The following is a 19,195-nucleotide window of genomic DNA, read 5'->3' on the forward strand; positions in this document are numbered from 1 at the left end:
GCATTTAAGTATGCCCTGTAGAAAATGTAGGTAAAGTTTAGGTAATTGTAAACTCTCTGTTAATCGGCATGCCGGCTTGTAAGGAAAAGTGAAACTGGAAGTGCCCACTGTGGGCACTTCCAGGTTCTCCAAGCCCCCGTGGCCCAAATCAAAGCAGCTTGTGCTCCCAAGCTCCCATGACCTGGGGGCATAACCGGCTGTGCAGGGCTGTGTGGGACCCACCTCCCCATCCCATGGGGCCTGCAGGGCCTGCGGGAGGGCTGGCAATAAGGTGGGAGGGGTGGAGGGACACAGTGGGAGAAGCGGCAGCCGGAGCCACTCAGTTAAACGGCATATTTTGTTAGCCAGCATCCCCCATTCCCAGGGGATGCCGGATAACAGAGCTTTTACTGTATTATTTATAATAAGGTAACCTTACCTTTCTACCATACATAAGGTGAAATTTCTTCTGTTGGTTGACTGATGTTTTTGATTTGGAAGTTGTTGATTACCACCTTCTACTTCTCAGTCCCAGGTCATAGTCAGTGTCTCCATTTTTCACTGTGTTCCAGTCCACTCTATCTTGTTGTCTATGTAGCCGATTCTCTTCTTTTCCCTGAATAGTTTTCCTTTTCTCCTGCTTTTTAGTAGCCGTGGCAGTAGGGAGTCCTTGGAAGACTGTCACACAACAGATCCACAAAGTCTGAACTACTGTATCAGCCATCTGTTCTCTGGCCAATGCCATCCTCTGCAATATCCATTCATCACTCTAACAGCCAGCTAACTGTAAGCATGTTCTTTTAGCACCACAATTCAAAGGCCTTCAAGAAGTTTTTCAGTGTTCTTCCTGAGGATGGAACACTCACATTCATAAAGGCGTGTCAGATGTACAATTTGGCAGTCTTAATCTTAATTCTACGCCATTGGCGGCAGCAGAGCAGTGGTACTTACCTTTTTTTTCCCTAATAAGGGTAATGGGGGCAGGATTTGTTTTTGTGTCCTTTGGGACTCTGGCCATTTCCCAGGTAAAGCACACCATTTCCAGACATTCACTTATAGAAAGCAATCCCTTGCTTTAATAGAGGCTTTCATTTTCTGTGTAAATGCATGCCGTATTGTTTGTGCTGTTTTCTATACACCTTTTTTTGTTATTGGTACTCATTTGCATTCCCATCAAGGGAAATAAGGCAGTAAACTCATTATACTAATCCGATTTTACCACCTTGTTCCCAGCACACAAAGCCTCCTTATGTTAAAAATTATAACCCCACTTGTATCTTTAAAAATTCCTCTTCTAATTAAAGCTGGAGATAGCTGAGCCTGCTTACAACTTCAGCCAAGGCCAAGAACTGAATCTAGATATTTATTCAGATTTAGTTTGGTTCCAATTTAAATTATTTTCTCATCCCTACATCTTCTAACTCCATGCATCACCTCTTCACCTTCCTATAATCTTCCGTTCCTTTTCAGCTCACAATCTCTGACTGAATTAGAATTTCCTTCTCCTTCCAACCTGCAGCCCCACATGTGTTCTTTCTCTGTTGAATATTTACATGGATAAATCCAACAGGAATGCATTATTAGTAGGATCTACATACAGCAGGAAGAAGATGGGTCCCGCTATGTTTATGTAGCAGCTATCAGAAGGGGATCTGATGCATTCAGGGCCTTTCGGCAGTCCTGTAATGAGACTATTAATAGTCTCACAACTGGAAAGTCATGGATAAGGCAACTATTAAAAGAACCCAGAGAAAGGAAATGAGTTAAGAGGATTTCTGAAGAATTAGTGAAAAGGGCCATACGGTAAGAACTTACATGTTAAAATAAGGTGAAGAGATATTAACGCTTATTGGCCAATACTAGTAAATACATGACCTGGACCTTTCAACTGGAATCTATTGAAAAATAAGCTTTTCTACTCCATGCTCTCATCACTCAGAATTCCCTTCCATAAGCTCTCAGGGAATCCTCCTCTCTTTGTGTTTTCAAGCTTAAAGTTAAATACCTTCTTACCAAGTTAGCAGATGGGCCAGTTATAGTGTTTATTTTACTGTAAGACATCTTTAAATATTTGCATGACAATGCACTCTGATCAGTTGTATTTCATGGTATATTGTACTATAAACTCTGACCTGAGTTTATTTCTCTTGAAAAAGATTTGTATTCCTTTGTAAGTGAAAGTTTATGTTCTTTTTTTATAATCCTTTACACTCTGCTTGTTCCCTGAAAAAGACAACTGAATAAACCTTATTTGATTATGCAAATTGAAGTAGGTTTTTTTAATAGCTGATGCAAACATCTCCTCTTTAATGGTGTATTTTTTTCATGAGATCAAGCGTACCAGTAAGATTGTCCTTTCCATAATTAAAAAAAACTTTAATATTATTTTTGGCCAAAGAATTACTTAAATTATTTAAATCCACAATTCCTTATTACAGAAGCATTTCACAGAGATTGTATGCAAGCATTACAAAGCATAGCAGCATAACTTGAGAGAAACCACATTTTCCAGGCTTGCTTTATTTTACCTTAGATGGTTTGTTTCCGGGTTTTCGCGGGGGGGGGAGGCGGTGAGGGATGAGAGGCGGGCTGTGCCTGTCTAGTTGTGCTAACTAATTTAAAATATTAAACTATTTTAGGAAACCATCATCTAATTTTTTTGTGTGTGTGGGGGGGAAGGGGATGGAAATGTCAGACATTGAACTCACAACAGGGTACTCCAGGTACACTCTGAAAAACTATCATGAAAATAGAACTGCTGATGAATTAACAAAAAGTATGACAAAGTGAAGCCTTTGTAAAAGCAATAGTAAAACAAATCATTGCACCCATTTTTCCAACAAAATAGGTGTCACAAACAAAAAGAAAGTAATGCAATAAACTGAATAACTGCTATAACTAGAATTCAAATACCAGAATATCTTTCCATGTGCTCTCAAAACAGTTTTCTTTGCTTCAGCAAGATACCATGTATTTTAAAAAACACTCAATTTAGAGAGGAGCTGCTCTAGATGAATGGTTCATCAGCTAATTTTTCTCATTTTGTCTTGACACTTAGTCTAAGTATAAAATGTGTTTATTTATGCACACAGAGATTTATATATATTTATGCAGAGAGATGGTTGATTTCATATGCTGATCAAGATACATGGTACGGGGCTTCCATAGACTTCAGTGAAACAAATGCAAAATCAAATAAAAAACCATGTGGATTGATCAAAGATGGATTGTGCCAACTTAATTTGATAGCTTGCTTTGGCAACTGACTTTCTAGACAAAAGAAGTGTGGTACCTCTCAGTTATCTGGACTTGAGCGATACATTTTACATGGTGCCTCATGGGAAATGAATTAGGCTAATAAGGGATTAGCACAGGAGTAATTAAGTAGGTAAAGGACTGGCAAGAGAGGAGGTACTGAATAAAGAAATACCTGTGTGCTACTAAGGTATTAGTGCAGTTCCTCAGAATGGGCCTTAGGACCAATTTTATTTTCATTAATGACCTTAGCACAAAAGTGAGAGTGAACTAAAGAACTTTGCTGATGATACACAGTTGGGAGGAATCATTAATACAAAAGGGTTGGATTATTGTACAGAAGAAATTGTGTGACTGAGAATTAGAGTAATAGGTATGAGATAAAATTTAACATTACAAAAGAAAGACTTCTGCACCTAGGTCAAGGGTTGGCAATCATTTCAAGTAGAGGGCCACTTAATGAGGTTTGGTGAGCTGTCAAGGGCCGCATGGGTAGCCCCACCCCTTGATGGTTGCCCTGCCCCATGGTCCCCATCTTGGGACCAGAAGTCCCACCCCCTAACCCCTGACCTTTGCCACCAGAAGTTCCTCCCCTTGCCCCCCAGAAATACTCCTTTGGGGAGGGGGGTTGCCATCTTAGAACCGGACAAAATCAAATCCTACACAAAAAGTCAAACACCTACTATAACATATTTTAATTTTCTTACAAAAATATTTTTGTCATGATTTGTGTTCACGTACTGTGTATAGAGGTGATTGCATAATCACTCAAATATAAAGTCTTAGTCTTTTACATTATGTAGTGGGTGGGGTTGTGTGTGTGTATATGTATGGTAGGGGTGCATGTGTGTATGGTGTGTCCATGTGAGTGTGTGGGGATGTGAAAGGGTGTGTCTATGTATGGGAGTGATAGGGTATGTTGGGGAGTTGTATGGCGTTTGTGAGGTGTGGGCGTATGGCTCTGGAACTCTCCAATGCAGGCAGTACTAGGGAGGGTGGCATTTGTGGGATATGAGGGAGGGTGGCAGGGGTGCAGGGACCTCACCCCCACACTCCTCCCATGGCACAGCAGCAGGTGGGGGCAATGGCTATTGGCTCTGGCCAGAGCCACACATTGCAACAAGAAGCGCAGCGCCCACTGGGCTGTCTCTATCGCCAGCACTCTCCACACTCGTGCAGCACAGGAGGGAAGCCCCAGGCACAGGAGCTGGCTGCCTTCCCTGCCCCAGCCAGTTCTAGTACCTAGGGCTTCTGTCCCATGCCACGCAAGTGTGGGAGTGCTAATAATGTAGACTGCCTAACAGGGGCTGGGCTCCCCACCGTGATGTGATGCCAAGCACAAGCACCGCACCTCCCCTCCCCTGCTGCTGCAGCCCCTGATGGCTGCCAGAGCTGTATGCCATAGGGGAAGTGTGGGAGGGGTCCCCATATCCCTCACATCACGCCCTGCCCCACCAAGCTCTATACTGCTCCTGCCGCCTAGGCCTGGGCTCCCCACTGCAACCAGCCCCAGCCCCCCACTCTACGCTACTGCCCAGCTGCAGCCCTGCCCCCCCCCCACTTCCTGGCAGGATGCCAGGGAAGCCTGCAGCAGCAGCTCCACCACCCAGTGCTAGCGGGGCTGGGTCCTTCCACCCATGAGGGTGGGAGCAAGGCATAATAGGATATGTTGGGGGCAGATATAGGCACCGCACTCCCATCGTCATGGGCAGGAGGGCTGGGTGGGGTACAATTCACTGGGGGCACTGCAGGCCAGATAAAAGTGCCTGGCAGGCTGGATCTGGCCCACGGGCCATATTTTTGCCTGCCCCTAACCTAGGCACTGATGAGAATTTCTGCTATGCACAAAATTACTGATCAATTAGAAACAACTGAAATGGAGAATGGAAACATGTCACAACATTAGAGAATGGTGAATTCAAAATGGAACAGGCATAGAGAAGAGCGATTAGGATATTCAAGAGAATGGAGAGTAAAATGAAGGCTGAGTGGATATTATTGTTTCTTAAATATATCAGGGAAGTAAACACCAAGGAAGAGCAAGAACAATTTAAATTAAAAGGACAACACTGGCACATACAAACGCACTAAATGTGAAACAAAGTGACAATTTAGACTGGAAATTAGATGATGGTCTTTAACCAGCAGAAGAAAGAAATTCTGGAATAGTTGTTCAATATCCATACTGGGGGCAAACAACCCAATTAGCTTTCAGGCAGAGGTGAGCAATTTATTAAAGGAATTATTTCACTTGATTGCCTCGACAACAGGTAACTAAAGTAGGTCACCCAAAAGATCCTTTCTAGTGCACTGTCTTAGTGGGCACTGGGATTGGAGCATAATTCATAGTACACAGGCCCAAAAAATATGGGCCTCAGTCCTTAAATGAGGTGCTTATAGGCCATTTCTGTGTTTGCATGGATCAAAATTGCTTCAGTAAGGCTCCATGTGAATACAAGAATCTACTGGCACAAAAAACTCACTGCAAGATCTGGGGCAATGTTTAGAGGATTTATAACTTGTTTTTCATTTTCTTTATTGGTTACTGAGGTGCTAAAAATAGCCAGGAGAGACTGTCTCTCCTCAAGTAACAGCTTTGTACAGCAGATCTAGTTCATCTTGGAGCTTGCTGTACTTTATTTTGTAACGTATGAGTGGCTCTGGTTGGAGATAAGATAGTGAACTAAATGGACCTTAATCCACAGCAATATTTGTGACAACATAGTCCAACATTAAAATCATTGGGTCATAGCACAGCCTCAAGGAGAGTCTCAACAGAGTACCTAGAAACTAATCTCTTAAACTCTCCATATAATATAGCTCATTATGTCAGCACTGAATCCCTGAAACAGCAAAATATTCAAATCCCATTCTTTGCAGTCTTTTCTATGTGCCTCGATGTATAACACCCAGACAGTAAAAGTCTATGTTTCAAAAAGCTAATGCTAAAATATCAAATTCATTTCCAAACAGTGATTTTTTTCAAGGTAATCAAGCTCCCTTATTTATTAAGGAGTTTGCTACTAGCCTGAATTCACTCCCACACACAGGATTTCCCAAAGCAGTGAAGAACCTGTAATCCTATGAACATCATGCATTTCATGACTGGTGAACAGTGCATATTGGAAACCAGAGGATAATACCAAAGGGACATGTATGCTCATCAGTCAAAGTAGCCACAGATTCAATTCGTTGCCTCTGCATTTAAGGATTTGGATCCTTCACAAACACATCACGCTGATAATTAAATACAAGTCCCTAGATCATATTAAAAGCTAAAAGCTGCTTTATGAAGCTACTGGAGAGCGAAAGCAATTTGATATTTGAAATGGCCAGACAGCAAAATGGCACCCAACTCATACAGAATGCCCATTGAGATCCCATGATTTATTTTCTTTTGTGAGGACAGAATTGCCATGAGGTAGAGCTTTTTAAAAGCATGGAAGAAGGGAGTCCAGAGTTCTAAGATAGGCAGGATTCTGGAAGAGATGGACTTACTTTAGCATGGGGTAAACCGGTTTCCAAAATGGTAGTTTTCAAATGACTCTGCTGACAAGTGCTTGTCAAGTGCCTAACTCCATATAAATGAAGAACATAATTATAAAGGATATTGAATTTGGTTGGCTATTCAGAAATAGTTGTCAGTTCCTCTCAATATATAGCTAAGTTATGCACTCTTACCAGGTGCTTATCTCTGTGCAGGGGGAAGAGTTGCCTGGGAATATATTGACAAAATAATTTTGGTTGGAATATGCAGCTGCTTGGTCTGAGAACTTTTAAATTCAACCTAAGCTGAAATTTATAAAGCGTTTTACAGAGGGAAAAGATTTAGGGGGCATAGAATGCAACTGTAGAACTAAAACCCTGTCACTTGTGCAAGCGCATTAGGTTGCCTCCCCCATTTAGTTAGGGACCCACACTTTTCCTGATCTTCCTCTTGTTGCTGACCTCTCTCTGCCACCTTCTCCGGCTGCCAGGACATCCAGCTGCCCTCCTGCCACCTCCCTGCACTTCTCCAGGGTAAAGCCAGCCCATTCCTGGGAGGCCCCAAGCTGCAGGAGCCTGCTGAAGGCAGAAGTGGCAAGAAGCCCAGTCCTTTTTTTTTTTCTGAAAAGCCTGCCTGCATCTCCTGCAGCCTGGGGGTTCGAGCTGGCTAATGGCTGCAATGTTCCAAGTTGCAATGTTGCAGAGTAAACTACATCAGGATGTAGTTTAGTTTGCAACAATGCAAACTCATTTAAAACCCCCAAACCTCATGTACGTGTACTCTGTGAGGGAAATTTTCATTATGCGCCCCTAGTGACAGAGGATATAGAAAAGGCTAAAGTAGTCCATGCCCTTTTCACCTCAGTCTTCACAGGCAAGGTCAGATCCCAGACCACTGCACCTGGCAGCACAATTTAGGGAAGAAGTGAGGAGCCAACAGTAGCAAAAGAACAGGTTAGGGCTTGTTTAGAAAAGTGGGACATGTACAAGTCCATGAGGCAGATGCAAAGCATCCGAGGGAGTTGGGCAATGCAACTGCAGAGACGCAGGCCATTAACTTTGAAAACTCATAGTGGTCAGGAGAGGTCCTGGATGATTGGAAAAGGGCAAATATAGTGCCCATCTGTATCAAAGGGAAGGAGAAGGATCTGGGGAACTACAGACCGGTCAGCCTCACCTCAGCCCCTGGATAAATCGTGGAGCAGATCCTCAAAGAATTCATCTCTAAGCACTTGGAGGAGAAGATGGTAATTAGGAACAGTCAACATGGATTCACCAATGGCAAGCCATACCTGACCAACCTGATTGCCTTCTATGATGAGATGACTGGCTCTGTGGATGTGGGAAGAGCAGTGGGTACCCTAATTTTAGCAAAACTTTTGATATGGTCTCCCACAACTTTCTCACAAGCAAGATAAGAAAGGATGGGTTGAATGAATGGACTGTAAGGTGGATAGAAAACTAGCTGGATCATCAGGTTCCGAGGGCAGTAATCAATGGCTCGATGTCTAGTTGGCAGTCGATATCAAGTGGAGTGCTCCAGGGGTTGGTCCTAGAGCTGGTTTTGTTCAATATCTGCAACTACAACCTGGAAGATGGGATGGTTTGCAGATGATGCCAGGCTGGGGAAAACAGTAGATACACTGGAGGTTAGGCCTAGGACCTCAACAAATTGGAGGATTGGACCAAAATAAATCTCAAGAGGTTCAACAAGGACAAGAGCAAAGTCCTGCACTTAGGACAGAACAATCCCATGCACCGATATAGGCTGGGGACTGACTGGCTGGGCAGCAGCTCTGCAGCAGTAGCTCTGCAAAAAAGGATCCAGGGTTTACATTGGACAATAAGCTAAAAGTATGCCCTTGTTGTGTAGAAAGCTAACAGCATACTGGGCTGTATTGGTACGAGTGTTGCTAGCAGATCAAGGGAATTGATTAATCCCCTCTATTTAGAACTGGTGAGGCCACATCTGGAGTACAGTGTCCAGTTTTGGGCCCCCTGCTACAGAAAGGATGTAGACAAATTGAAGAGTCCCGTGGAGAGCAACAAAAATGGTTAAGGGGCTGGAACACATGACCTCTGAGGACAAGCTGAGGGAACTGGGCTCAATTAGTCTGGAAAAGAGAAGACAGAGAGGATTTAATAGCAGCCTTCAACTACCTGAAGAGTGGTTTCAAAGAGAATGGAGCTTGACTGTTCTCAGTGGTGGCAGATGACAGAACAAGGAGCAATGGTCCCCAGTAGCAGCAAGGGAAATTTAGGTTAGGTATCAGGAAAAATTCACACAAGGCAGGTAGTAAAGCACTGGAACAGGCTACTCAGAGAATTTGTGGAATCTCCATCCTTGGAGGGTTTTAAGAGCTTTGGTTATGATGATCTAGTTTGAGATAGTCTTGCTTTGAAGGGGTTGGGGAGGTCTACATGACTTCCTGAGGTCCCTTCCAATCTTAATTTTCTATTATTCTATGAAATACTTGTAATACTACTGCCTTCTTGGGCCATTTTTCAAGTTGTTCCTCTAATACAGGAATACTACACTGAATATTTCTATCTCGCAGAAGGCAGGATAGGTTGGCAGGTTTGTTGAGAGAGACATGAGCTTTACTAGCCAGCAACCTACTTCACTAGATGCAGGTTCAGCGGGTGATCTGAATTAAGCTATTGCCTACAAAAGCTCATGTCTCTCTGGACCAGTTATTCTCTAAGACTATTGAGAGATGTCATTTTTGGCCCAGGACAAGCCATTTTCTCTGGGGACAAAGTTCAGACATCCATGTGCTTTGTCCTGGAAAAACTTTAAAAAGGTCCACAGGATAAGAAGTACTAACAATTTGTCTCAGGACGAATTTGTCTGTGAACAACAGAGGCCCCTGGATAGCATCATTGAATCAATAGCAGAAAAGCAACCACTCATTAATGCCAATCAGACAACCACTCATTAACCCCAAGGTGTGTACAAGACCGTTCTGTGAGACTTTTGTGTTACAGGATGCACACAAGCACAACTGACCCCAGGACAACATCTGCTCCTAGCAGCTGCCACCCTGCCCTTCCTCCTGCCTACATACAGATCCATATACCTAGACAGATTATTAATTGTAACAGCACCATTTACTGGCATGTAGATTGTGTAGGATATTCATAAATGAATGAGATGAGTAAAGTAGGAGTTTTAAAGGAGGCTGTTCATAGGGCTTATGCAGCTCAAACTATTTTTGTCTGGATCAGTATTCATATATACTCAGCTTTTAATGGGCTAACAAAATTAATCCTTAATGCTCCAAAATTTGATTTGACTTGATGCTGGCAAGTGGAAAAAAGGAAATTCTCAAATATAATCTTCCCCTTTGTCTATTCTTTTAAGAAGGAAATCTCCATCTGCCTGTCACTCTGTCCCAGACATCCACACAACCCTTCCTTTATTTGTACTGATTTAACAACCTTAACCAGATAGAAGCCCATCTATTAGTCAACAACTAATTTCTAAATACTCACACTGGTAAAGACAGAAATCACTGAATCCCTTTAACCTTTAACATTAGATCAATGCAGAATGAAAAATGTGAGTCCCTGTGTCTTTCTTTATTGGTCCTGAAATAGCATGAACATCAACCCTCTTTTCACAGCTGCAATAGTAGCTGTGAGAGACAATATGCTGTATTTCTTCTCTTCCCCAATGTGCATGGGGGTTGGTGATAGGACTGGCCAAACTGCACTTACATTTTGCCATCCCTAGAAAAAGTATCCCCAAGGTTTGGAGTGATGCGGCAACAGGGTACAGGCATTACTTTTTCATATTTTCATATGAGAAACTTAACTTTCCCCTGCCCAGTGAACAGACAGGTGAAGTAGGTGACTTTTCTCCTCATATTCAGGAGACAGAAGGCAGAAGCTCAAAGGTAGGTACTCAAAACTGGTGCTGGCACTACTTGGCCAATTAGTTTCTTTCAATGAATTTATGTTATGTAAAGATCTTCATACAGGCATTATTGCCTACTATTTCAAAGGCCTTCTGCTCTTTACATGTACACATGCTTCTTCATCCTGTCTTTTATATAGGCAAACACTTGCATGTCCTGTATTATGGTTAAACCCCAGCTCAAGTACAGCTGATAAGCTGTAAACACATTGCCCCACTGTGGCAGGAACTAAGGCAGGAAGGAGTAACTGGAGCACCAGCCCCAGAGCTGACTTAGCAGACCACAAAATAGCAGCCACTGCCACTGCCGGTGTAGAATCACCATCAACCCACAGCTGCTCCAGTGCCCTGTGCATGTCTGCTACTCAGGCCACAGAACTGCCCGGTTACAGCTCATCTTTGCTACTTTTGAGACTTAGTCTTAAGGCTAAGATGGTGGCGCGTTATAAAAATAGATCTGTTAATGGCTTCTAAGGGACTTTAGCAAGGTAGAATGGGATCATATTTAGGTACCTGGGTATATTTAGATACCTTTGAGGCAAAATACTTTGTGGGATGTAGGCTCTAAAATGATACTAGTGGATACAGCTGTTGCATACTATATACAAGAAGCACTGACATTTGCTATATCATATTTATTCAAATCTAAGTTGACTATAACTTGTAAGAGAGACAGACAGGGGGGGGGGCTCCTGTTATGTAAACAATACACATCTCACCCTCACTTTGTATGCAAATCTAAGATGAGGGGCTTCCCCCTCTATGCTGGCTGGGGGGAAAAAATCCTCATCTTAGATTAGAGTAAGTATGGTCATTAAAAGTAAAAAAGCAGCCTGAACTCCAATTCAAATGTTCACAGGTTTCTTCTGAATAAATGCTATTCATGCAGGCAGAGCACATACATTTAAAAGATTCAGTCTCCACTAACATTTTAACTAGCAATGCCAGGTTTAATATTAGCACAAGTCAAATTGTCATCTGAAGGCTTAATTGCAAACATTTTTCAGGTCAGTCAAGAGTAAAATACTACTAAAAATAATGGGCATTATTGTATAATCATCTGGAGAACTTTAGTAGGGGCTGATACAACATTCAGACTGACACATTTTGACAAGCTTAATCATGGACTTTTGAAAAACTTGGGTCAGTTCTTTTGGGTGAGATGTAACACCCTGCCTGGTCACCCTCTGTATGTCCATGCCTGCAAACTACATTAAAGACAGCGATGAAAACACAGTGTGGTGCCTGGAGCCACTCTCAGGTGTCGGAAGCGCTGGGAACAGACCCAGTCACTCCTGGAGGAAGTCCCAGGGACCTCTGATGCCACAAGAAACTTATCTGGGAGGCAGACTGGGACAGGGATGAAACCATGTGAGCTGGCCTTGCACCAGCTTTTCAAAGAGCTGTCAATCAGCTGGGCGGTGGCCGGCTCATGACGTCAGCTGCAACCACTGCCACAGGAGATCTAAAAACCACGTCAGAAGCCGGGTGTGGGGAAGGAGGGTAGGAGGTGAGACACAGAGCTCACTGGAGTGTAACCCGGCAAAGCAGACCCTCCCCCCCATGACGCTTCCCCACCAGGGACGAGCGAGGGCAGTACTAGGGAGCCAAATGAGTCTCTCTGACCCCAAGCTATACAGGAAGAGGGTTGGGGTCAGTCACCACCCCTAGGGCCCAGGCTAGGCATAGCCAAGTCTGCAGTGGACACTGCAGATACAGACCCAGTGCAGGGACAGAGTGGGGCCAAGGATTAGGAGTGAGGTGCAGGCTTCAACTACAAGCCTGCACTTCAACCAGAGGCCAATGAGGCTGAGACCCAATGGAAGGCTAAAAGGCTGCAGCCAGGAGTTGGTGTGGTGACATAATGGCCCTCACAGTTGGCAAGTGGATGGTGTTTAGGGGAGGCTGAGCTCCAGGATCAACCGCATTGAACCACTGAGTATTACCACCTCTGGGCCAGGGCAAAAACACTGTTGAACCCCTCCTTTCAGTTACAGTTCCATCAAGTCATGGCAGGTGAATCAGGGCCTGGCCCAGGGAGTGGGGAGATACTCACAGTGTCAACTGAGGGAGTCACACAGAGCAATAATGAAATATCACCACATGTTTTGACAGATTCAATGCTTTGGAAACAAGTAAGTTCAAAGCCTGTTATACTAAGATGTGACAGATGCTATGGAATAGTCAGACTGCTGTATTAGTTGTATAAATGGCATGTGTAAATGTATTTGTGTTATAGATGTATAAGATATGTATATACATATACACACATATACTTACACGCATATAACAGCATCCCTGCAGTTTTGACCCCACTGTGGCTTAACACATACACATGATGTGAGTTTTTAGCCTCATCAGGGGCTACCATTTCTGCAAGTTTTATCCAAATCTGAACAGAAATGACAAAATTATATGCTGTTTTGAGCTTCCCCATTATAGCCTATGAGCGAAAAGTCAAAACACTGTTGAAATAGTGAAACATTTCGACTTGCCTCATATGGTTTTGAGGCTGTTTCAACCATATCTGTTCCATTTCAATTTTGCTGTTTCAGCCTCAGAGCAGGTCTACTGCCAGCCCAGAGCTGTTTTGCCCCAGTTCAAATTGTTGCTTTCCAGCACATCTGCAGACACTGTACATGGAAACAGTATACTCCAGGTGGCATCCCCCCACGCTGCTCCGCTCTGCACTCTTGTCAGGGTATATTCTGCCTTTCCCCAGGTCAGCCTTCCTCCATGGCTTCGTACCTGTGAGAACCCAGAGTAGGAAGCCTCTGCCGCCTCTAATTCTGCTATGGCTCCTTCAGGAGCGAGGTCGTCCCCTGGACACAGATGCTGTTCATGACCAGCACAGGGTTTATTTTCTGCCACTTAAGGTACCTCTCCCCAAGCGTAATCCACCCCCTTGGACTGGGGCTGTTTGCTGCCGATGCAGAGAGCCTCCACAGCCTCCACTGCTGCTCTGTGGTCCGGATTCTTTCCTTCCTGCCGGCGCTGTCGATCACCGGCGTGGAGAGCCTCTCCCACTCTTCCCATTTCTGTTCCAGTGCTCCCTTGTATCTTTGCTGGCTGGTGATTGTTCCTGATGTCACTCACCAGCTCCAGCTGTATATAGGCGCAGCTCGTGAACTGTGTGGGCTTCACTCTTTATTCTTTCAGTGTCTGGTGTCCTGTGGCCAGTAAGTAGTTTCTTTGGGGGGGGGGATGTTCCACGGGGTGTGTTGCCAGCTCCCCTGTGGTTGGGCCCCTGGGACACTGACCTAACAAATGAGGTTATTTGAATCAAGCTAAAAACTAATACGGCACTGTGACCAATATTAGTAGGCCCTTTGAGAGGACTTGAAATATTTTAATTCCATTAAATAAGGATCTCTATGCACAACCTGGGTGATTACCATGTAAGAAAAAGATTCATATCATCTGTTCATTGTGTTGATACATTTTTTTTCTGAAACACTTTTCTTTTGAATTAATAGCACTTTGCTTCATGACTTCTGACTGGTCAGTGACTCATTGCCCCCAGAAGAACAGTATTGCAAGTTAGGCCTTTCTTAGATTATTCAAATGAACCAAAGAGGATCTTTCCCTCTAGGTGCCTGCCACAAAAAAAAAAAGGCAGCCAAAGCTTGTGGCCATCAGAGCATATGACTATTATTCCAAGTTTGACTGAGGCCTCATTGTAGCCCCAGTCCTTTAGCTGACAATTTTTTTTGAAGATACATGTCAATATCTTACCCTAAATTTTGGCCCTTTTGGACCTGGCTTAGAAAAAGTCTGAAGTCAAAATTTTGGCCAATTTTCTCTTCTCCTCCTCTATGATTGTAGTAAAACTACAAGCAATATACCTCCGTGCTACTGTTATTTGAGATAGTAACCACTGCATCACTACAAACTGCAGAAAACCATAGAAATAAAACCAATATCATCATACTGGAAATCTCTAGTGGAAAAACTTACTACTTGAAGGTTCTTCTACTTTCATTCTCTTCAGTCTATGGCCCTAGAACTGTTCCTGTTGCCTTCAGTTTTTTCACCTATTTGTTCAGCAGAGGATGCCACTAAGGGACATGTATCCTTTGTTATGATTGTTAGCTGCTCAGTGCTAAGTCTTCTTCTCCATCTAAAAATCTGATGGTTTAGGATGGCTCTTTTAGGTGGTGGGTCCCACAGTGACACTAAGTGAAGGACTTGTTGGTGTGTTTTATGCTTCTTTCATTTACAGTAAGTGTTTCATATTCCCCTTTACTCACATTTTAATCTGAATATAAGATTCTATATTATTAAGAGTCATGCAAAATGTACAGAGGGAGGGGAAAAATCTGTGATGCTGAAAACATGTACTCCTATCAATGTATTGCCCTTGAGACCTAATAGGTGAAGTATGGAAGACCAGTATGGAGAGAACAGCCAGTAGGCAAAATTGGTTGCTGGTTTAACTATATACAAGACAGTGAATTCTGAAGCTTTGGTCCAGTTCCTATGAAAGCTCTGTGGCCTATACATAACGAATCTTATATTGTGTAGAAGACTTCATTAGTACATCAAACTTGAATTGGATTCTAAGGTCATGTCCACATGAGCATGGACTTTTGTTTCCCCAGGGACAACTTGTGCCACTGCTTCTTGTCCCTGGGGAATGCCTGTGCCATGCACCCTGTGGCAAATGGCAGGTTACCCTAGGTGGAGTAGGAGAGGCTGGAAACAGCACTGGGCTGGCTCCAGAAGCCTTATCTGGGGGCCTGGGGGGGGCCTGGGACTGTAGCAGCAGCAATCCTACTGCTTGGAGTCTGACCAGCAGCCAGAGCATCTGCAGTGCCACATACCATACCATTGCGCTCATCTAGACGTGGCCTAATTCACTGAGGAGTCAGCATAGAGAACAGTGAACTGGGGTTATTGGTTCTGCTAATCAGCAGGTGGTAGGTATTCTTGACTAGCTGTAGTTTTCTCAGGACCCTAAGTTACGGTCTCAGCTACATGGCATTGTAGCAACAGCATGAATATTACCTGGATATTACACAGCATGAATCTTTGCCATCAGATCAGTGCCTAATAGGAACAGAAAAGTCCTGTGACTAGAAACAAATGGCAGGAAGTAGGAGCTGATCAAAATTTGTGTATGGAAAATTTTCCCTCTGAAATATAGGAAAATGCCAGTTCCGAGGGAAAATTTCAGTTTGTTCTTGCAAGATTTCCAAAAAACATTTTTTGTCTTGAACTGAATCAAAAGAGTTCCAGAGTAAAAAACAGTATTTTTATTTTTGCGGATTAATAATTCAGAATACAATTGAAAATAGGACTATAACATGCAAAATTACTGTAGCAATAAATCAACTATACCACAGCTACTGCTCTAGGAAAGTGGTGACAGATGTTGTCTCTGTAATTAAAATCACTTAAGGGGAATTACAGCCCCAACACCTAACTCTCAGCATTTCTTAAAACTTCATAAAATAGATAAAAGGAAATCCCTAAGCAATGAGCCTTATCTCCATATGCAGGTTCCAACAGATTTACAATCATCTATCTTTCCAAAGAATAGACATTGGGTGCATCTACACATGCAAATAATGGAGAGCAATAAGCTCCAGTGCTTACTGAGCTAAAGTTTATTGCTCCCAGGTGCACAGTTTGAATATGCTCTGACTTGGCTCAACATGTTGCAGAGGAGCTGGCTGGGGCATGAGGGTGCTCCAGTGCCGGGCTAGGCAGTGGGCAGTCCTTACACTGAAGCACCCTTGTGTCCCAGCCAGCTGTGCCAGCATCTACACGTGCGGTGCTGCAGCATAAAAATCTCTACAGCAGGATACCACTTGTATTTATAAATACTATCCTACTGTGAAGTATATTAGTTTACTCCAGCCTAATAGCCCTGCATATGTAGATACTAAGGCATTTACTGCAGAGTTTATTAATCAACTCCACAGTAAACGTCCCGTGTAGACCTGCCCACTGAGAAGGAAATGAAGGTATTTAAAACTGGAAGACTAGCAATAGCTCTAGCTCTTTAAAAAGATACTAAAGACAATGCTTCTTTCACAGAAGAGCCCATGCCACAGCTGAACTGGATCACTACCTTCAGGTCAGGAAAATATTTGCTGCTGGCAACTTAAGACCAGACACAAGCCTTGTTAAATCTGAAAAAAGTTACAGCTAGCCACTTAATTCCCTTTTTGCTCCTGGGAGGAAAAAGGGAAAGTGAGTGTTCTCTTTCCATGCTCTCCATTCAGTGTGTTTCTTGTTCTCATGTTTCCCAAAGCAAAACCTGTTACCCATAGGAACATATAAATATCATTATTAGGTGGGTTCTCTTGTTGGAAAATAATACTCTGATTCAGCAAGGTATTTAAATAGGTTCCTAAAAGCAAATATATGAGTAGTATTTTGCTCAAAGAATCAGATCCCACCCTTTTAAGAGACTTTGCTTTAAGTATGTAAGGAGGTGCTAATTTGTGGATTAAGGTCTGATTATTTGGCTTTTTCTACAATACTATGAAAATCAAGACCATTTTAAGTACTGTTGTATAACTGGTAATTCTAATGAACTGAACACTGACATCCTGTTTAAACACAGCACTTGCAGAGTAAGGCATCTGTGAGGAATTAAACACTTCTAACCTTGGAGTTAGTTTGGGCCTGACAAGTGTGCATTGAAGTGCAGGGCTGTGTTTAGCAGATGCCTGCCCACATGCATGGCAAGATATATCTACTTTTGATACATCCTGTACTAATGCCAAGGCTACTTACCACCCGGAACAGTGAAACAATTCAGAGGGAGAAAAAACTTCTCAGAAGCTGAACCCAGAGGGTGTGTCCGCAGGAGCAGAAACATAAGTTTCTCCGGGGACAAACAGCAATGGTACAATATGTGCCACTGCTTCTTGTCCCCAGGGAATGCCTGTGCATATGGTACCTTACCCTGAGTGGGGTTGGGGAGGCTCCAGCCAGCACTTGGGCTGGCCCCAACAGGCTTCCCTGGGATCCTTTTGTGGCTGCAGTTGCAGCACTCCAGCAGTAGGGAGGCTGGCCAGCAGCTGGAGTGTGCCTCCACTCAGCCAGGCTCCCGTTTCAGGCAGTGCATGCTGCCACCGCATGCTCTGCCCCACTTTTCTTTAGGTGCAAAGTAGCAGTGCACAGAATGTCTTTTTTTTTTCTTTTAGGAAATTTGTTCATGTACCAAGCCAAATCAGCTAAATCCATTCTAAATCCATGAATTATTCAGGAATCATATATGGCCCTATTATTGGCAAACATCCTCCACCCCCACCTGGGGCTTCAGATGTTTCCAGATTATTTAGCAGGCATCCTATGTGCAAGCCGATAGACTTGGGGTTCAGATGCTCCCAGGTTTTGCTTACCTGCATGTGAGGCACTGCAGATGGGTATGCCATGCCACATCTGCACTCTCGTCTGGACGCACCCAGAGAGTCTATCTGGTTAGCAGGGCTGTGCAAAAGTTTGCCAGCTGTTTCGTTTTGACACTGTTGTGACTCATTTTAAGCTCGAAACAGTGAAATCAAAATGAAATGAAGGGCTTCGAAACAGCCTTGAAACAAAATGAGGCCAGTTGAAACATTTCAAAAATTTTGAAAGATTTTGAGTTTTGAAGCAGCCAGCAGCCAGGTGGTGGGAGACAGGGGAGAACCAGGGCTGTGCTCCCAGTGGCTCCACAGCCCCATGTGGCTCAGTCGGGAGTGCAGCCCTGGCTCTTGCCGCCTCCCGTGAACAGGCTGCGGAAAGCCGATCACAGCACAGGGGAAGGGAACTGAGCCCAATTGCTCAGTTCCCCTGCCCAGCACTGCAATCCATCAGGCTGGGGAAGGGAACTGAGCCCAGCTGAGCTGAGTTCCCCTCCCCAGCATTAGGATTGGTCTGGGGAAGGGAACTGAGCCTAGCTGAGCTGACTGCCCTTCCCCAGCCCAATGCTAATCCTGCGGAGAGGAACTCCCTTTCTTTGTAGCTTTCCTCGGTGATGCATCTTCTGAGAGGCTGTTAGAAAAATTGATCTAATGGATTGCTATTGACTGACTTGTGTAGTCATTCACATCAGTCCAGAGTGACTGGGAAATGCAATCATTCCAATATGGGGCATTTTAGACCATCTATATATTTTCTTGACAATCCTATAAAATATTTCTCAAAGGTGTGAGACAACAGAGCTAAGACTACTTACTCTGCTCTTACCAGGAAGCTTCTGTTAGACAATGCAGAAAGACTAATAATTTTATGCAGTGACTTCCATTTCTCCAGTTAAAATATTAAATAATATTTTAAAGAAATCTTTAACCTTTTAAAATGTCATTTTTATTCATTAGAGCGATTTGCAATTCTAAATTAAAAATATTAAATAGTAGTAGAAATGAGGCGGCATACCTCTCACAGTTTTTGTTTCTTTATTTACGTATTTAAAATTAAACAGTAAAAGGAGTGAAATATTGTGATTACTTGAGTTTATTTGTATATTATGCACACATACACGTATCCAAGACTACACTGAATAAAGCACAAAATGTACCACAGAAAAGGAAACATCCTCCCTTGGAGAGATATTTGAAA

Source organism: Crocodylus porosus, unplaced genomic scaffold (assembly GCF_001723895.1).
Source record: "Crocodylus porosus isolate Cpor-Errol unplaced genomic scaffold, CroPor_comp1, whole genome shotgun sequence".
NCBI lineage: Eukaryota > Metazoa > Chordata > Crocodylia > Crocodylidae > Crocodylus > Crocodylus porosus.